Source organism: Plecotus auritus (assembly GCF_963455305.1).
Source record: "Plecotus auritus genome assembly, chromosome: 3".
NCBI lineage: Eukaryota > Metazoa > Chordata > Mammalia > Chiroptera > Vespertilionidae > Plecotus > Plecotus auritus.
Window position 1 is genome coordinate 101,649,345 of NC_137772.1, and position 22,451 is coordinate 101,671,795.

Below are 22,451 nucleotides of genomic sequence, written 5' to 3' on the forward strand. Positions count from 1 at the left end.
TGAACCCTGGTGTTACTTTTGAAGAAGTCTTGAAACCCCTGTAAGATCTTTTAGGATAATAACTGACTACTTGAATTGATGGAATTCTAGTGAGAGTGGAATGTAAAAAATATATGGGAAAGTTCTTAAATGTTCAAGTACTGTGTGTGCGAGGTAATAGGTGGAATGATACTTTCTGTGTAGATGTAAACATTTTCCAGCTACTCTCTCCTCACCTACCTCCCCCCCACACCCCAGAGGGTGTCAGAAGCATAAGTGTAATAAGGCTCAACCTTTGGTATCACGCCATTTTAAATACCCCAGTTGCATAAGGTCATGGAAGAAAAGGAGAGCCTTTAAGATAGAAAATTGTCAAGCAAAGATAAAATCCTAAGCTAGCTGACCCTGAGCCCACACTGTAAACCCCTGCACTATGCTGCCATCCTATATAATAAAAGGCTAATATGCAAATTGATCGAACCGGGGGAAAGACCAGTCGCTATGACACGCACTGACCACCAGGGGGCAGATGCTCAATGCAGGAGCTGCCCCCTGGTGATCAGTGTGCTCGCACAGGGGGAGCACTGCTCGGCCAGAAGCCGGGCTCACAGCTGGCGAGCGCAACAGCGATGGAGGGAGCCTCTACCGCATTCAGGCAGCACTAAAAATGTCTGACTGCTGGCTTAGGCCTGCTCCCTGCAGTCAGATATCCCCTGAGGACTCCTGGACTGAGGGAGTCGCCCCAGCACATGAATTTCGTGCACTGGGCCCCTAGTACAATAAAATGTTCCATGTGTTCTCTCTTCTTGGCTTAGTTTTTCGGGGGTGGGGAGAGCATGGAAGTTGAGTTGAGGTCTTTCATGCAACTCTTGTTCATATTTATTTGTAAATTGCATCTAAGTAAGATGAGAATATCTTCAGTTTGAATCTTCAGTGTTCATTGCAAAACACCTCACTTAAAGCATATAACCTTCACACTTCTACATATTAAAAATAATTAGTAACTTTAAAAAAAAGACATTCTATCCTGACCAGAAAAGCAGACATTTTAATAGAGGGAAGAAGAATGAGTGGACTGGCAGCATGGGGCTCTGCAATGGAGGGCAGATTTGTGGAGATCAGTAATGTTGTGTAATCTCTGGCTGCTGGAGGACTACAGGAGGTTGTTCCCAGGGCAGAACTTTGAGTTATCTCCATGGGCCTCTGCAGGACCATGAACTAGGATTGGGACATCTTGGACCTAGTGTCTTTGAGGCTCAGTTCTATGTTTAGCAACTGTTGTTTCCAAAGTTTGAAATGACCCCAAATGTTCTCATGGGGCAATAATATATTATGATCGAGATTTGGTGTGTTTCAAAGTTGCATCAAACTTTATAATTAACAATTTTTATCTATTAGAATTTAATTTGTTAAGCCTTATAAGCAAGACATTTTAGGCAGGAATCAGGTTAGATTTCCTGTATTTTTTTTTGGCGGGGGGGGGGGGGGGTGTTGCTTTAATCCTCTGGGCTACTTCAAAAGAGCATCCTCCTTTTTGTTTTTTCTTTCTTTATATATAATTGATTTCAGAGATGAAAGGAGAGGGAAAGAGATATAGAAACATCAATAATGGGAGAGAATCGTCAATTCACTGCCTCCTACACACCCCCCACTGCCTCCTACACACCCCCCACTGGGGATTCAAACCTGAAACCCAGGCATGTGCTCTGACCAGGAGACAAACCATGATTTCCTAGTTCATAGATCAACACCCAACCACTGAGCTGCACTGACCAGGCAAGCATCCTTCTTTTTAAGTTTAATTGATGGCCCTCTCTTGGGAGACACAAAAGGTTAGATTTGGTAAGTTCCTTGTGTTCTTCACTCTACTAGGGTGGAAATCTTGTCTATTTGCTTGGGGGGGGGGCAGTTTAGAGGGCTATATCAAGAAATATTTACCAAAAAATTAACATATACATACAATGGAATATTATTTTTGTTTGAAAAAAAGAAGGAAATTCTAACATCTTATCTAATAAAAGGGTAATATGCAAATTAACTATCACTCCATCACAAAGATGGTGGCACCTATAGCTGTGGGGGTGCTAGACGCTGGCAGTGTCACCCCGGTGACAAGCCCCAGCATCCCAGGCGCCCTGGACCATGGAGGGAGGGAGGGCTGGTGAGCGAGTCTCTGGCCAGTGGCCAGCCGGGGCAAAGGACACTGGTGTCCTTGCAAGCCAGGCTGAGAGACCCCCCCATGCATGAATTTCGTGCACTGGGCCTCTACTGTTATAATATAGATGAAACTTAAAGACATTATGCTAAGTGAAATAGCCAGATATAAAAGGGCAAATATTGTATTATGTACTTATTTGAGGTACCTAGAATAAAAAAATTCATAGAGACATAAAGTAGAATAGTAGTTATCAGGGGCTGGGGAGAGGTTTTAATGGGTACAGAGTTTCTGATTGAAAGGATGAAAGAGTTCTGAAAATGGATGTGGTTGCACACAATATTGTAAAATTTACTTAATGTCAAATGATCTGTACACTTAAAATGGTTAATATGGTAAATTTTATATTATATATCACAAATTACAGAAAAATATAAGTTAAAAAAATAAAACAGGCAGCATGGCAGATCTGTCCACAGGCCAAAGTTATCCACAGGTCGTAGTCTATAAATATTTGTGAAAAAGAAGCATATGATAGTTAGAATAGGTTAGGTTATGTTACATTAACAATGAATCTCAGAAACTTCAGTGGCTTAAAACTACAAAAGTTTATTTTTCACTCCCACCATATTTCTAGTAGATTGGCAGGTCAATTTTGCTCCATGTGGTCACTGCATCTAGAGATGCCACCAGTTTTCCATGATGCCTCAGGGATCACCATCTCAAGGAAAAGGCAGAGCTAGAGGGTCACACAGCAATTAAATGCTCTAGCCCAGAGTGACAAAGGTTTCTTCTGCTCAAAAGTCATTGGCAATAACTACATACTCAACTGCAAGGCAGAGCAAAGTATAATCCTCCTAAGTGCCTGAAAAGAGAGGAGAACTGGATTTGTGAGAACTTCAGAAGTCTCTATCATAGTAGGTAAGATACTCAAAACCTAAGATAATAAGTTCAGGAATATATACATCTGTTCACCAGGTTTATTGTAAGTTGTTCGATGGCCATGATAATGAATGTTCCATTTTAATAAAAAGGGTGAAAATATTTTTAAATCTTTAACTATAGTGCATATGAAAAAATTCGAGAAACTGAATTCCAATAAATATAGAGCCATTATTAAAAACCAGATCTCATTGGCCTGGATATAAGACAAACTATTTGAAATATAAAGTCTTAATTTTTAAAATGTTTTTATTTTTTTATTTTAATTAGACAAATATATTCAGGCCCATGAAATGCTTAGTTCCTTACACCCCAGGATGATAAGAAATTACTTACACTACCTTTTTATATTGAAGTTGCATTACTATTATCATAATTGAAATTACAGGATTTCTGGTAGTCCCCAGCAACCAGAGCTGGACATCTCTCCTGCCTATCCAAACTCCAGCAAAATGGTCTCTCAAAAGCCAAATGTCTCTTTGGGAGTAAAGCATTTTTAAATATAATAATAACAATATTTATAATAGAGATTGAAACTATTTGACACCCCCAATTTTTTATTTTTATTTTTTAAATATATATTTTATTGATTTCAGAGAGAAAGGGAGAGGGAAAGAGAGAGATAGAAACATCAATGATGAGAAAGAATCATTGATCGGTTGCCTCCTGCATGCCCCCTACTAAGGGTCAAGCCTAAAACCCAGGCATGTGCCCTTAACTGGAATTAAATAAGGGAACCTTAAGTCCACAGACCTACGCTCTATCCACTGAGCCAAACCAGCTGAGGCAAAACCTCCAATTTTTAAAATCATTCCTGGTATCTACCAGACCTTCCCCTAGGATCAGGTTTGTGAGGTCTCTTAAAACGAACGCTAGTAAGATCTCATCAAAACAGAGAGAGTTTGGCCCTGCCCTGAGGGGAGTCTCCTGGCCAGTAATTAAAGGCTGTTTTATCTCTTTTTAGTTGTTTGTTTGTTTCCTTAAATAAAAAATTATTGCCTTCCTCCTTCCAAAACTCAATCAAGAAGAATCAAAAAATCTCAACAGGCCGATAACTAAGGAGGAAATTGAAGTAGTCATCAAAACACTTCCAGCAAACAAAAGCCCAGGGCTAGACAGCTTCACAGGGATATTTTACCAAATATTCAAAAAAGATTTAAACCTATCCTTCTCAGACTACTCCAAAAAATTCAAGTGGAAGGCATACTTCCAAGCTCTTTCAAAGTCAGCATTACCCTAATTCCAAAACCAGATAAAAACACTACAAAGAAAGAGAATTATAGGACAATATCCCTGATGAACATAGATGCTAAAATCCTCAACAAAATTCTAGCAAATCGGATCCAGCATTACATTAGAAAGATCATACACCATGACCAAGTGGAATTTATTCCAGGGATGCAAGGCTGGTATAATATCTGCAAATCAACAAACATGATACATCACATAAACAAACTAAGAGACAAAAATCACATAATCATATCAATTGATGCAGAAAAGGCATTTGACAAAATCCAAAACCCTCTCCTGATAAAAATTCTCAGCAAAGTGTGAATAGAGGGATCACACCTCAACATAATAAAAGCCTTCTATGACAAACCATACTCAATTGGCAAAAACTAAAACCATATCCCCCAAAAAACAGGAATGAGACAGGGATGCTCACTTTTACGATTCCTGTTCGGCGTTGTACTGGAAGTGCTAGCCATTGCAGTCAGACAAGAAGAAGAAATAAAAGGCATCCAAATTGGAAAAGAAGTAAAATTGTCATTATTTGCAGATGACATGATATTGTACATAGAAAACCCTAAAGACTCCATCAAAAACTAGAACTAATAAATGAATTCAGCAATGTAGCAGGTTACAAAATTAACAACCAGAAATCTATGGCTTTTTTATTCACCAATAAAGAACTAACAGAAAGAGAAACTAAAAAATAAATAAATAAAAAAATCCCATTTACCATTGCAACAAAAAAATTAAGATACCTAGGAATAAAGTTAACCAAGAAAGTAAAGAACCTGTACCCAGAAAATTACAGGACGCTGAAAAAAGAGATAGAGGGAGACATAAACAGATGGAAGAGCATACCATGTTCATGGATTGGTAGAATCAACATCATTAAAATGTCTATACTACCCACAGCAAGCTATAGATTCAATGCAATCCCCATTAACATACCAAGGGCATATTTCAAAGACTTAGAACAAATTATTCAGATATTCATCTGGAAAAAAAAAATACCCGAATAGCTGTAACAATCTTGAGGAAGAAGAACAGAGTTGGAGGGATCACAATACCAGATATCAAGCTATACTACAAAGCCACTGTTCTCAAAACTGTCTGGTACTGGCACAAGAACAGACATATAGACCAATGGAACATAACAGAGAACCCAGAAATTGACCCAAGCCATTATGTTCAATTAATATTTGACAAAGGAGGCAAGAGCATACAATGGTATCAAGATAGTCTCTTCAATAAATGGTTTTGGGAAAATTGGTCAGATACATGCAAAAAATTAAACTAGACCACCAACTTACACTGTACAAAAAAATAAACTCAAAATTGATAAAAGACTTAAACATAGGACAAGAAACCATAAAAATACTAGAGGAACCCACAGGCAGCAAAATCTCAGACATAGGCCGAAGCAATTTCTTCACCAATACCGCTCCTAAGACAATGGAAACTAAAGAGAAAATAAACAAATGGTACTACATCAAAATAAAAAGCTTTTGCACAGCAAAAGAAACCATCAACAAAACAACAAGAAAGCCCACTGCATGGGAGAACATATTTGCCAATGTTATCACTGATAAGGGTTTAATCTCCAACATTTACAGGAAACTCATACAACTTAACAAAAGGAAGATAAAAAAACCCAATAAAAAAAATGGGCAAAGGACCTAAATAGATACTTTTCGAAAGAAGACATAAGGAAGGCCAAGAGACCTATGAAAACATGCTAAAAGTCACTAATTACCCGAGAGATGCAAATCAAAATGACAATGTGGTACCCTCTCACACCTGTCAGAATGGCTATCATCAACAAATCAACAAATGACACGTGCTGGCCAGGATATGGAGAAAAAGGAACCCTCGTGCACTGCTTGTGGGAATGAAGACTGGTGCAGCCACTGTGGAGAATAGTATGGAGTTTCCTCAAAAACCTAAAAATGGAACTCCCATTTGACCCAGTGATCCCACGTCTAGGAATATATCCCTAGAACTAGAAACACCCATAAGAAAGGATATATGCACCTCTATGTTCATAGCAGCACAATTTACAATAGATGGGATTTGGAAACAGCCTAAGTGCCCATCAACAGATGAGTGGATTAGAAACCCGTGGTATATCTACACAATGGAATACTATGCTGCAGTAAAAAAGAAGGAATTCTTACCATTTGCAACAGCATGGATGGAACTGGAGAACATAATGCTAAACGAAATAAGCCAGTCGGAGAAAGATAAATATCACATGATCGCACTGATTTATGGAATATAATGAACAACATAAACTGATAAACAAAAACAGATCCAGAGATAGAGAAGCATCAGACTGTCAAACCTCAGAGGGAACGTAAGGGAGGGTGGGGGTAAGGAGGAGAGATCAACCAAAGGACTTGTATGCATGCATATAAGCCTAACCAGTGGACACAGACAATAGGGGGGTGAGGGCATGAGTGGGGGGGTGGGGGGGCAATGGGGGTATAAGGACATATATGTAATACCTTAATCAATAAAAAAATAAACAACAAAAAATAGCAGATATTTGTCAAAGCAATATCTTTACTGGTGCAGTTCCTAGGGCAATGGAAACTAATGAGAAAATAAACAAATGGGACTACATCAAAATAAAAAGCTTCTGCACAACAAAAGAAACCATCAACAAAACAACAAGAAAGCCCACTGTATGGGAGAACATATTTGCCAATGTTATCTCTGATAAGGGTTTAACCTCCAAAATTTATAGAGAACTCATACACCTTAACAAAAGGAAGATAAACAATCCAATCAAAAATGGTCAGGGGACCTAAAAAAATACTTTTCGAAAGAGGACATACAGAAGGCCAAGAGACATATGAAAACATGCTCAAAGTCACTAATCATCTGAGAGATGCAAATCAAAATGACACTGAGATACCATCTCACACCTGCCAGAATGGCTATCATGAACAAATCAACAAATGACAAGTGCTGCTGAGGATGCAGAGAAAAAGAAACCTTCTTGCACTTCTGGTGGGAATGGAGACTGGTGCAGCCACTGTGGAAAACAGCATGGAGTTTCCTCAAAAAATTAAAAATGGAACTCCCGTTTGACCCACTTCTAGGACTATATCCTAAGAAAACAGAAACACCAATCAGAAAGGATATATGCACCACTATGTTTATTGCAGCACAATTTACAGTAGTTAAGATTTGGAAACAGCCTAATTGCCCATCAGTAGATGAGTGGATTAAAAAACAGTGGTACAGCCCTAACTGGTTTGGCTCAGTAGATAGAGCTTCACAGATAAGAAAAAGCTAAAGGAGTTCATCACCACCAAACCAGTATTATATGAAATGCTGAAAGGTATTCTTTAAGAAGAGGAAGAAGAAGAAAAAGGTAAAGATAAAAATTATGAACAACAAATACATATCTATCAACAAGTGAATCTAAAAATCAAGTGAATAAAAAAATCTGATGAACAGAATAACCTGGTGAATATAATACAATCAGGGGCATAGAAAGGGAGTGGATTGACAATTCTCAGGGGGAAAGGGGTGTGGGGGGTGCGGGAAGAGACTGGACAAAAATCGTACACTTATGGATGAGGACAGTGGGGGGTGTAAGGGCAGAGGGTGGGGTGGGAACTGGGTGGAGGGGAGTTATGGGGGAAAAAAGAGGAACAATTGTAATAATCTGAACAATAAAGATTTATTAAATTTAAAAGAAAAGAATACCGCAAAAAAAAAAAAAAAAAGGAAAGAAAGAAAGAACTACATCACATAAGGTAGTGTCAAGATTCCTCTGTAGCAAAGAGTTGGGAAAAGTAAAGTCCCTTATCTCCTGACACCCTATCTCATGTAGACATTTGAGCTCCAGAGTAACTAAGGAATACATCTTTGCTTCACCTCTAGCTGCATGGAATTCAAGCCTTGCGTGATGGAACCATAATTGGCTTGTTCAGTAGCAGACAAATCATAGTTTCAAAATTCCGATGTTGACTCCACAGAAGAATTGCTTTCAACCATGCTCACTGCACTTCTCTGGGGCATATGACCAGCCCACCAGCCATTACTCGTCTTGTCTGTCCTTTGATCAAATGTTGGATAATGCATTGCTCTGGAAATGCCATCGAGGCTTTTTAACATTTGAGTTCTTTGCTGAATTGCACTTTGAAGTGGCATGCACAGAGAAATGAAAGGAAAAAGAGGCTCTTTTATTTCCTGCAGTGAGGAACTATTGCAATTATCTCAGCAGTCATACTTCTTCCTTCTATTTTTTTCCTTTCTTCTGTCATCTAATATGGGTAACAATAAAGAGAATCAATTTGCAAAATGAAGCTAAAGTTGAGTTGACAGTAGCATTTTCAATGGAATGCTGACATAGAAAGTGCTGTTGCTTTGATTCACAGTCTCTGTTTCCTGGAATGCTAGCTAGGACAAATGTAGGCATCATCACACTTAAAAATATTAAGGACTTTAAGGCAAGAGGAAATTAGTTATTTTTGAAAGAAATAATTAAGGATATGTGCAACTGCCATTTGGGGCCTGTGGTTGACTTCTATTAAAATGAATAAATGAGCCCTAACCGGTTTTGTTCAGTGGATAGAGTATCGGCCTGTGGACTCAAGGGTCCCAGGTTCGATTCTGGTCAAGGGCATGTACCTTGGTTGTGGGCACATCCCCATTAGAGGTTGTGCAGGAGGCAGCTGATTGATGTTTCTCTCTCATCAATGGTTCTAACTCTCTCTCCCTCTCCCTTTCTCTCTGTAAAAAAAATCAATAAAATATATTTTAAAAATAAATAAATAAATAAAATGAATACATGATCATAATGTCAGATGCAACTGAATGTTTAATGACAATGATGGTGATGATCATGACTATAACAACAACGCGATGGCTTTACTAGGAAAATCCTTTTTTTCTTTTATGCTAATTGCTAGGTGCCAGATATTCTACTACAAATTTGGTGTGGAATCCACAAATCTTCTCATAAACACACAGGACAGTGCTGTATTATAGGAGATTCCCTGGGAAAGTTATAGTAATGAGAGGTAAACTCCATGAAAATAAGGCCAGTGATTCTTTTTAAAACATTGATAATTCTCTATGGTTTCCAAATGCCAGGACATGTTAGTTATCTATTGTTGCATAACAAATTACCTTAAAACTAGATAGCCCACAAATAGAACTTCCTGTGTTCAGTAAAATGCTCTCATTTTTAAAAAAAATTTGCATTTTTACTTCTGGTCAAGATGGTGGAGTAGGTAAATGCTGCACTTGCCTCCTTCCATTACAACATAAAAATTACAAGTAAATTGTAGGAAACCACCCTGGAGACTAGCTGACCAGAAGTCCTATAACTAAAGATATAATAAGAATTTAAGACAAGACTGGTGTGCATGAAGAAGATATAGATTGAGCTGGTCATATACCCATGTTGTGGCAGTTAAGAATTAGGAGGAATATCTTGGCTTCTGAGATTCCCCTAAGGATCCATGGGTCCAGCCCCACACTGGGCTCCCCAGCCTGGAGAACCAGTGCTGGGAAGAGGAGACTCCCACAACACCTGGCTGTGAAAATCAGCACGGACTCAGTGTGAGTGAGACAGAGGGCTGTGTAGACCTAGGTGTCCTCTTAACGAGCCTCCACACAGACTCACTTGCTCACAAAACCTACCCCAAACTCCAACAAAGGGACAGCAGCTCAAAAAGCACCAAAGACATATAGGGAGGAACTGAATTGTCTGGCTTCAGGGCAAGGGTTGGAGGGGCAGTTCTCTCTGGAAGGCCCCATTGTTTCTTTATTGAGCCTCCCCTCACACAGCTGGTAGGTGAAGATGGGTGCCACATCTGAATTTCCATCAACATGACTAACACTGCTCACCCCATCCTGGTGATTCCCTAGAACCTGCCCTACTCAACCTGAGCACCAGTTCAAACCTTTTGCAGGGGCTGATTCTCACAAGTAGCTGGCTGGCATCAGCTCACACTGTTGACTTTCTAAAATCTCTCAAAGTTTCACAAACCTCAAACAATCTGCATCTGGCCCCAGTGTGCGCTGTACCTCTTGCTAAGTAGTCCCCAAGCCTGGCACTAGTAGCAGCTGGCCTTGTTCCCAGGTACCTCCAAGCCCATCACAGGCAGCTATCAACCACAAAAACAGTATGTACTCCTACCAGGTGGCCCTGGGACATACACAGGCAGTGGCTGACTTTGGCCTGCACCAGAGCCCCTCCCAAGAGCCCTCAGTGACCATCTTTGACCAAACCAGAGTGCTATCTAATTAACTCCACAAATTTCACACCCAAAAGGTAAACTCAGCAGACACAAAGGCACCACTACAGCAAATCCCACTCCCTGGGGTCAGTCCCCATAGAATAGCATGTCTGCTGAAGTAATTAAAGTCCTCACAGTCAGTTAGCCTGAGAATCAATTCCACCCACTGATGTGCCATCAGCAATCAGGTTCAACTACATCAGGAGGGCACACACAACCCATACAAGGGGCACCCCTAAAGCACCCAGCTCGGGTGACCAGGGAAACTGCACCACTGGGCCCCATAGGACACTACATAAGGCCACTCTGCCAAGACTTGGAGATGTAGCTTATCTACCTAATATATAGAAAACAAGGAGGCACCCAAAATGAGGAAACAAATAAACATATCCAAATGAAAGAACAGAACAAAACCCCAGAAAAAGAACTAAATGAAAGGGAGGTAAGCAATCTAACAAATATGGAGTTCTAAACCCTAGTTTAAAGAATGCTAAATGAACTTAAGAGAAGACTAGATGAACTCAGTGAGAACTTCAATCAAGATATAGTAAACAAAAAAAGGACACAACAACCATAAAACAGAACCACTGAGAAATAAAGAATATGATAACTGAAAGGAAGAATACGCTAGATGGAATCAACAGCAGATTAGATAAAACAGAGGATTGAGTCATCAATTTTGAAAACAAGGTAGCAGAAAAGACCCAACCAGAACAGTAAAAAACAACATAAAAATAAAAAATAAATGAGGGTTGTTTAAGGGACTTGTGGAATAATCTACACTAATGAAAGAGAAAGATGCAAATTGACCATACCTTTGGGACGCCCACCAGCCAATCAGGAGTGAGTATGCAAATTAACCCAACAAAGATGGAGGGTTAATTTGCATATGCAGGCGCTGAGGGGCCAGGGGCAGGGTGGGATGCTTGCATCTTCACCATGGCGACGTCGCAGGCATTCCACACCGCCCCAGCAGCTCCAGGCCTCTGGGCAGCATGGGAAGGTGGAAAGGTGGCTCCGGCCGGAGCGAAGGCCATGCTGGCAGCTAGGAGAAGGAAGGCCCATTCTTGCATGAATCTTTGTGCATCGGGCCTCTAGTCCTATATAATCCTATATAATAAACGGCTAATATGCAAATCAACCAAACAGTGGAATGACCGGTCGCTATGACGTGCACTCACCACCAGGGGGCAAATGCTAAACACAGGAACTGCCCCCTGGTGGTCAGTGTGCTCCCACAGAGGGAGTGCTGCTCAGCCACAAGCTGGGCTCACAGCTGGTGAGCGCAGCAGCCACGAAGGGAACCTCTCCTACCTCCACAGCAGTGCTAAGGATGTCCGACTGATGGCTTAGGCCCGCTTGAGGAGCAGGCCTAAGCTATCAGTGGGACATCCCCCGAGGGCTCCTCGACTGTGAGAGGGCACAGGCTGGACTAAGGAACCCCCCTGCCCACCCAGTGCACAAATTTCATGCACCAGGCCTCTAGTATCAAGCATAACAATATTAGCATCATAGAAGTACCAGAAAGAGAAGAAAGAGAGCCAGAGATCAAAAACCAGTTTGAAGAAATAATGACAGAAAACTTCATAATTCTGGCAAAGGTAATAGACATGCAAGTCCAGAAAGCCCAGAGAGGTCCAGGATTAGCATAAAATATTCAAAGTGGTGAAAATCAAGAGCCTACAACCATGATTACTCTATTCACTAAGGCTATCATTTAAAATTGAAGGTGAGATAGCTTCCTAGATAATAAAAAGTTAAGGAGTGCATCACCACAAAAACAGTATCACAAGAAATGTTAAAAAGGGCTTCTTAAAAAAAAAAGTTAAAAACAATATTGCAAAGAAAAAAATTCTCACTGACAAAAGTAAACACATAATAAAAGCAGTGGATCAACACTAATGCTAGTACAAAGGTTAAAAAGCAAAATCAGAAAGATCATACATAAAATTACAACAGAAAATTAAGGCACACACACACACAAAATAAGTGAAAAATAATGACAAAAATGTAAATGTGGGGAAGTTGAGTAAAAATGGTAGTGATTTTCAAAATCTGTTCAAACTTAAGTGACAAACAATTTAAAATATAATAAAAGCCTAATATGCAAATTTTCCCCTGACCAGGAGTTCCACTGGAAGTTAGACCAGGGGGCAGGACCGGCAGGCCAACTGCCCTCAGGCCCTCTCCCTGGCCGGCCCCTCCCTGGCCACCTGTGGCGGCAGCAGGCAGCCGAGGGAAAGGAGGCCCCGGCCTGTGGCAGGCAGCCACTAGGGACCCTACCCATGCACGAATGTCATGCACTGGGCCTCTAGTTTAAAATAAACTGCTATAAACACAGCTTGGTATATATAAAGCACATGGTAATCACAAACCAAAAATCTACAAGAGATATACAAGAAATAAAGAGAATGGAATCCAAACACAACACTACACAAAGTCTTCGATGTTCAAGAGAAGAGAGCAAGAGAATAAGAAACTGAGAATTCCAAAAACAATTAGAAAACAATAAAATGGCAATAACTACATACCTATAAATCATTTTAAAGGTAAACGGATTATATGTTGCAATCAAAAGAGAAATGGATAAAGAAGAAGCCATACATATATAACAATAGAATATTAACCAAACATAAAAAAGAACTAAATGGCACTGGCCCAATTTTCTCAGTGGTTAGAGCATCGGCCTGCAGACCAAAGGGTCACAGATTCAACTCCCAGTCAAGGGCATGTACTTCAGTTTCAGGTGCACTCCCTGCTCCTGGTTGAGGCAAGTAAAGGAGGCAACCAGTCAATGTGTGTCTCTCACGTTAATGTTTCTCTCTCTCTCTTCCTCTCCCTCCCTCCTTCCTTCCCTCTTCCTTCTTTTCACCCTACCTTAAAAAAAAAAAAAAAAGAAAATTCAATGGAAAAAATATCCTCAACAGAGGGTAAAAAAATAAAAAAAGAATGAAATGGACCTATAGTGTATTACACTAAGTGAAATAAGTCAGGTAAGTCAGACAGAGAAACACAAATACAATATGATTTCACTTATATGTGGAATCTAAAAAACAAAGTAAATGAACAAATGAAACAGAAACTATCTCATAGATACAGAGAACAAACTGGTAATTGCCCAATGGGAGGAGGGTTGGCGGGCTGGGTAGAAAAGGTGAAGGGATCATTTTGTAAATTATATAAATATCTAACCACTATGTTGTACAACTGAAAGTAATATAATATTCAATGTCAACTATAATTTAAAATTTTTTAAATGTGCATTTATTGGGTATTTTATAAGCATGACTTAAAAGTTATAAAATACTTTGCTCATAGTCATGTTTTATGTGTGGCATATTTATTGCTTTCAAAATACAGAACTTGAATAAAAGTCCTTTACAAATGAAAGGATTTGTACAACAGTATTTCAGTGTGCCAGATATCAGACTGTTGCATCTCAACTGCAAATTCACTCAGCTGTGTGATGGTGGACTGGGATTCTGCAACCACTTTCCCCCTTTCCTGCAGCTCCTGGTCAGGTCCTGCCAATAGGGGCACAATAAGAAGATTGCAAAGCCAAAGGAGGGAACAGGGATTTGCTCCTTTCTCGATTTTGTTGTTGCTGTTGTTGATTTTGCATTTTCTCCTTGCTTCCTGTATCCCCTGCTTTACTTTTCTGCCCAGCAGCAGCTGCTCCCTCCCAGTAGGCATTTTTTCAACACTTGCAGTTTCCACCTCATTTGATGCCCTCAGAGGCAGGAGCACCCACTACCCAGTGTCCCTGCCTTACAAGTCAGGGCACCTCCTTTGAGCTCAACACTAGTCCCAGCTAAGCAGTGGCTCCTTCCCAGAATTCTGAGTTTTAGCTCTATGGTATATTTCTTCCATAGTTCTAATTTTTAATAATTTCAACCTCTTCTCTTTATTCCATGATAGCTCCATAACAATTTAGTTTATTTTGCTTTCATTTAGCTAGTTAAACATTCCTTATATTAAATTCTTTTTGGTAAAATAAAGCAAGTTCTGAGTGTACTCCTGATTCTATCTCCTGACTGATATGCTCTTTATGTCCTAGTAATTGCACAAAAGAACCAGGAATGTGGTATAATGGACACTATTGTTTGAAACATGAAATTGAGGTAAAGTCAAAAGGAATATTAGCATGCCCTCACCAATGCTTAGGGTCATTTAAGGTCAGAAACCAAAATAATCCTATATAATAAAAGCTTAATATGCTAAGTATCTGGTCATCCAGTCATCTGTTCAACCAATAAAAGTATAATATGCTAATGATATGCTAAGGCCACTCAACTGCTCACTATTACATGCACTGACCACCAGGGAGCAGATGCTCCGTCCGGTAGGTTAGCTTGCTGCTGGCATCCGGCAAATTGGGACTGAGTGAGATGGGCCAGACACACCTTGCAGCCCTCCCACAGTCCCTCCCCAGCTGGCCAATCTCTCACGTCCCTCCCCGGCCCCCATCATGCACTGGTGGGGTCCCTCAACCTGGCCTGCACCCTCTCACAATTCAGGACCCCTCAGGGGATGTCAGAGAGCTGGTTTCGGCCCGATCCTGCTCAACATAGGGGCTGTCCCCTGGTGGTCAGTGCACTCCCACGGGAGGAGTGATGCTCAGCCAGAAGCCAGGCTTATGCCTGGTGAGTGACCATGAGGAGTGGGCCTAAGCTGTCAGTTGGACATCCCCTGAGGGCTCCCAGACTGCGAGAGGGCGCAGACTGCACTGAGGGACTCTCCCCCACCAACAAGTGCATGAATTTCATGCACAAGCCCTCTAGTCAGTCATAAAATGGGGAAAAATTATAAGCCTACTGCTTTAAACATGAAAAGATAAGCCTTTAATAAGGTTTTATGGGTTTTAAAAAATAAACTCAGATACCCAGGGAAATAGGAGTACACCCAGAACTCCCTAGAGGGCTAAAGGAAATTGAAGGGTCCTCCTTATGAAGATGGTAGCAGGGTTATACAAAGTTTGCTGAGGTTTCACTTTAATGTGAAAATTAGGGATCTTTCATCTAGTAATCAAAAGTAAAACCTTATGCTCGGCCACCTCAGGTATGACAAATTAAAAACAACCCTGTGTCACCTTGCTGAATACTGAAAAATATTAACTGCATTCTCAACCAACAGCAAAGATTTTCATCAAACTAAGTCTATACTGTGCCGAATTAGCAGGTATTGATGAAAGAATAAAATAAGTTCAGAAGTATGCTTTAGAAGAAAACTGTTATCTGAATTTTCTTTGATAAAAAAGGTATGGTGCAGAGGGTAACATATAAAACAGAATGGTTTCACAGGAAACTGGTTGTGATCCTGTAGAAGTATTAATAAAAAAAAACAAAAAACTTTCTAGTCTCTCACTCTCTCTCTCTCTCTCTTACTCTCACTCACTGGCAGGCTATCTCACCAGATGTTTTGTTCTTTTTATTGCTTTTATTCCTTAGGTCTGGCTATGATTTACATGTTCATTTTTCTAAATATATTCTGAATGGTTAAGAGATATTATTATCACAGCTACAAATTGTACTCAAGGCTACCTCTTTCACCCAATATGTAAAGGAAAGAATATGAAACATGAGCAAAGAGTCGTTGACACTTATGAATCCAGAAGTCAAACAGAAGGAATTTAATGTGAGTTGAAAATAGAATATTAAATCAACCATATTATGAAGTTATAAATATATACACAGTAACTTCTAGAGAAGAACTATCATTTAAATTTTATTATACAGGCCTTATTTCAAAATAGCTGTATGAAACTAAATTAGCTCTTCAATATGATTAAGTGGTTGTCTTAGTTTGGGGTGTTATTTTGTTAGACTTTAAGAAAATATTATCAAATGTTATGAGTTTGGTGAGTCTTAAATGTTACAACTTAGGGATGTTTTCAGAAGACCTAATTTAGATCTGGCCTAATGTCAGGAATCAAAGCACCACTCTACACCAGCCACATCAAGAAAAGAGCATAAAATCAGAGTAGGGGCATCAAGATCTTGACCTATGCACTTTCTCAGAGAAAGAAAACATAGAAAAAAATTAAAAGCATGGCCTTTTGAGAAAGACAAACTGAGTTACCAGCTTGGACTATGACTATTTAGTTTACCTATCTACCTAATCTCAATTTGTTAATCTGCAAAAAGGGACTACCAGCAAATCCTCTTTTCTAAGAATATGAGAGATGTCCATGTTTCCAAATTGAATGGCCAATTTTAGACTTCTCAGCTTCATCAATACAGCTAATACTGTACTGGAAACAACTTTCCTCTTTGTAGAAAGGAAGTGCTACCTTTTCTCCATATACCCACTCAGGTTCATAGTGGAATGAGCAAGTCCTTCCTGTGAGTACCTGACTTCCACTGGGCCACCTTTAATAGAAGTCAGGGGCATTGCTGTCAAAGGTCATTATTCATGCATGCCACAGCCCCCTGCTAGCTAAGGCAGCTGCCAAGTACTGGTGCCCATGAGCTAAGCTCCCCCACAATATACCCAACACCAAGTAGGACCTCCACACAGGAAAGATGCCTACTGCTGGTTCCTTTTCTCTTTTTCTTCTTCCCTCCTTCCTAATTCTATCCCTAACACTAACCAGTGGTCGGCAAACTCATTAGTCAACAGAGCCAAATATCAACAGTACAACGATTGAAATTTCTTTTGAGAGCCAAATTTTTTAAACTTAAACTTCTTCTAATGCCACTTCTTCAAAATAAATGCCCAGGCCATGGTATTTTGTGGAAGAGCCATACTCAAGGGGCCAAAGAGCCGCAGGTGGCCGCAGTTTGCCGACCACGGCACTAACCCATTCATCTTTGACACTTTCTCTCTCCCCTACTTCCTGCCTTTGACTAGATGGGTGAAGTATAGCTATACTTTTTTGCTAAAGCCAAAAATCAAGGAGATGTTCTGGATTCCTACCATGCCACAATCAATTGATACCAAGTTCTGCTCATTCTTTTTTCAAACTAAATATTAACTCCAAACACTTCTTTCAATCACCACAGCCATCACCCAAGTTCACCATCATCTCTCATCTGGACCATAGAAATAGCCCTTGTAATGATTAATTTTTAAAATACATTTTTTATTATTGATTTCAGAGAGGAAGGGAGAGGGAGAGAGAAATAGAGACATCAATGATGAGAAAAAATCATTGATCTGCTGCCTCCTGCATACCCCATACTGGTGATCGAGCCTGCAACCCAGGCATGTGCTCTGACCTCCTGGTTCATAGATCGACACTCAACCACTGAGCCATGCCAGCCAGGAATGATTATACATCAGAATGGTAGACTATAGTGCTCAGTAGTTTGATCAGACAACAATATAGATGTTGCTGTGAAGGTTCTTTTTATATGAGATTAACACTTAAATCAGATTATCTTCCATAATGTGAGTTGGCCTCTCCAGTCAACTGAGGTCCTTCAGAGAAAAGATTAAAGTTTTCCAGAGGGAAAGGAATTTGTTTTTCAGACTGTCTTTAGACTCAAAATTGCAAGATCAACTCTTACTGGAATTTCAGCCTTCATACCTGTCCTACAAATTTCATACTTGTCAGTCAACATGATCACAGAGTTAATTTCCAAAAATCAATCTCTTTTCTTCTCTCTCTTCTCTCTCTCTCTCTTTCATTGTATGTTTAGATAGATAGATGATTGATAGATGATAGATAGATGATAGATAGGTAGATACATACATAAATAGATTATATACATAGGTATTCTCATCCTATTGATTCTGTTTCTCTAGAGCATCGATTTTCAACCTTTTTCATCTCATGGCACACATAAAATACTTACTAAAATTCTGCAGCACACCAAAAAATATATATTTTTGCTTATCTGAAAAAGGAAGTATAAATTTGATTCATTCACACTGAAAGGCTATTATTGTGTTAGCTGTTGTCATTTTCTTTTATTTGACAATTTAAAGGAGAAGAGGTCAGTATCCCTGACTAAATGGTATTGCATGTTTTAGAAATTCTTGTGGCACACCAGTGTGCCACAGCACACCAATTGAAAATCGCTGCCCTTCAAATTTTGACATAATTCGACTATGTCCTCCTCTGGAGCTTCATCTCAACACTTGTCACTTGACATACTCCAGATGGACTCTCTTCTTTTTGTTCCTCAAATGTACTGAACCCCTTCTTATCTCAAAAACTTTAAACTCTGACAGGATTCCATTTCTTACCATTTTCATGGAGCTTTCTCCTAATCAGCCTCAGCTTGCATTTCCTCAATAAAACCCCTCCCCAATCCCTAGTAACAATAATAATAGCTAAAGGTTTACTATGTGCCAGTATCTATTCTAACCACTTTCATATATTAATTCATTACTTCGCATGACTCCATAATGTAACAACTCCCCATTTTAAGCTTAAATAATGTGCCCATGACCACACAGCTGAGCTGGCATTTGAATCCAGACATGTTGGCACCAGTGTGAAAACTTCACTATTGAGTTTATCTTCCCCTAGGTAAAATTAAAAGACTCCCTTGGTAACTCTCTCAGTATCCTCTTATTTTCCCTCAGTATGTATTGCAATTCAAAGTATATATTTATATGTTTAATTACTTTCTAGTCCCCTTCATCATCCTTTCATGTGTCATGAGAACAAGAACATTACCTGTTTTATTCAGCAGTGTACCTAGTTTGGTGTTTGGTATATTAGTCCTCAATAAATATATATCCTTGTCCTTCCTGTCCGTAGTTCATCATTTTTAGGTAGCAAGTTCTCAAAACACATCCTGAGTATCCTCAATCAGATAGAAATGATAATAAGAGTCTGAAAGAAGAACTGGACTAATATCCTCAGTGTCTGACCTTTGCTATGTTTTTCTATAACCTATGTTTCTTGCATAAACCAGCCTTCACAGTGGTGTAGACATCTATGGGATGGGGTTTTAGAATTCTTTAACTCACAAAATTTCACCCACCTACTTCAAATTTAACTATCAGAGATGCTACTCCTACCATTAGAATTCAAATATCCCCTGGAAGTTGAGAGCTGGCAGTCATTATTAGTTAACATTTCAGTTAGGATTACAGGACAGATATCCTCTTGGGAATACAATTCTGAGTAGATGTTTTAGTACCAAGAGCTGGGTCACAAGGAGTAGATGGGAAGACATTTGATGTAGAGTCAAAGATGTTACAGGATAGCGAGAAGTTAGAAAAATTCCAAGGCAGGAGGAATAGGAAAACTGAGGCAAGAAAATTAAACAAGGCCATAAATAAACACTTCTTCAAAGTGGACACACAGATGGCCAAGAGATATATGAAAAAAAAATGCTCAAATTTGCTAATCATTAGAGAGATGCAAATTAAAAAGACAATGAGGTATTACCTCAACCTGCCAGAACGGCTACCAACAAATCAACAAAAGACAAGTGCTGGCAAGGATGTGGAGAAAAGGGAACTCTAGTGCACTGCTGGTGCAAATGCAGACTACTACAGCCACAGTGGAAAACAGTATGGAGTTTTCTCAAAATATTAAAAATGCAACTGCCATTTGACTCAGTGATCCCAATTCTAGGAATACATCCTAAGAAACCTGAAACACCTATCAAAAATAATATATACACCCCTATGTTCATAGCTGTGCAATTTACAATAGCTAATATCTGGGAAGAGCCCAAGGGCCCATCAGTGGAAGAGTGGATAAAATATCTTACACCATGAAACACTATGAAGCAATAAAAAAGAAGGATCTCTTACCATATGGGACAGCATGGAGGGACCTGGAGAGTATTGTGCTAAGCAAAATAAGCCAGTCAGAGAAAGACAAGTATCACATCATCTCCCTCATAAGTGGAAACTAATGAATAAAATTAACTGATGAACAAAATAAATCCAGGGACATAGAAGCATGGAACAGACTGTGTAATATCAGAGGTAAGGCAGGAGTGTGTGCGTGGGTTGGAAGAGATCAACCAAATAACTCATATGCATATATGCATAACCCATGGACACAGATAATAGGGGGTGAAGGCCTGGGGCCGGGACTGGGTAAGGGCTAGAAGGGGTCAATGGGAAAAAAAAAAGGGACATGTGTAATACTTTCAACAAGAAAGTTTTTTTTTTAAAGTAATTTGGGGAAAAAAGAAAATTAAACAAGGCCAAACTGTTTGGCAGCCTGCAGCCAGCGTATAAATAACAAGCCATTATCTTCCCCAACCAAGGACAGGAGCAAAGAGCTACATACCTCTCCTCACTAACTAAAAGAATCCAGGAAAGTGTGTGTGTGTGTTGAGGGGTGGGAGGGATGGCAGGGGGAAAGGAAGAGGAATCTTAATGCAACCAGAGAATACATAGCATAAATCACCCTGAAAGTAACTAAAAGACAGCAGAGAAGAAAGAGGAGGGGGAAGGAAGAATACAGACTTACCTCATCCTACTCCCTAAACAGAGAAGCCATCAGTGTTGGGGCTCGGTAAAATAAAATTGCCAGGTGCTTCTCACAAATTGTGGGAAAGCCACAATAAAGTAAAAGGGTAACCTTGAAAATTAACCTATACCAAGACATTCGGCAGAGGAATTTTAAAATGTACAGACAGGAAAGTATACAAGGCAGAAACCTCCCACCCCACTCACTCCTCTGATTAGCCAAGGGAGTCCATCTGTGCTTTCTTCTTTTTTTTTTTAAATATATTTTATTGATTTTTTTTTACAGAGAGGAAGGGAGAGGGATAGAGAGTTAGAAACATCGATCAGCTGCCTCCTGCACACCCCCCACCGGGGACGTGCCCGCAACCAAGGTACATGCCCTTGACCGGAATCGAACCTGGGACCCTTCAGCCCGCAGGCCGAAGCTCTATCCATTGAGCCAAACCCGTCAGGGCTATTCTTGATGATAGATTTGCTTGCCTTGCTCCTTTAATGATTTGCATGTTCGGCTTTCTTAATAAATCTGCTTTAACATAGTGCAGTTATCTGGAGTAACTCATTTGAATTCATTCTATGAGAAGTCAAGAATCAAGGTGGAGACAGCCCTCTTCCTCTGACTTGAGTGGATGTCCAATAACAGGAGAATGTCTCTTCCAACTTCCTCTGCCTCTGACCTCTAGACTCCATTTTAAGGTCTCAACTGACTAGGTCAGGCCCACCAAATTAATCTCCCATTAGTAAAATTAAAGTTAACTACTTAGGGGACTTAGTTATATATGAAATATCCCTCCATCTTTGCTATATAATGTAGCATATCCAAGGAATTGTTTTGCCATCATTTTTGCCATGATCTACTGGTTAAAGCATATTACAGGACTCACCAATAGTCAAGGGGAGAGGGTTTTACAAGGGTATGGATCATCAGGAGTCATCTTAGAAGTCTGCCTACCATAGTATTAAGCCAAAAATAGCATTAAAATTGTGAATACAACAACTATGGAATGTTTTCTTCAAGTTTAGAATATAAAATTTAACGGACATTCATTATTTAGTGATCCTTAGAAAAATCACCAGGGAAATTCATTTAAAACATAGATTCTCCAGGCCCCATATCCAGATATTGTTATGCAAAAAGTTGGCCAGGAATCTGCATTTTAAATAAGTTCTCCTTGAGGATCTGATGCAAGTGATCACCATACATTGAAAACCATTAATACAACACTTACATAATTAAAGTTTTTCTTCTGTAGTTTGGGCCAGAGAATACCTCCAAATGGGTTTAGCCCTCAGTTTTATAAAAGCTGTATTTTGCAGGCTCCAGTTCTCTGCTTAGCACCTAACATATTAAAAAACCTTTATATAATTCTAGGAAGTACCCTAAGCTGACAGCCTATCTCCACTATAAACCAAATATTTTTAAAAGTTAAATAGCTTGGAGTGGATAGAAACCTGTTTTTCTCTCCAACAATAATTAACTCCTGCCATTCTTAAAGAGA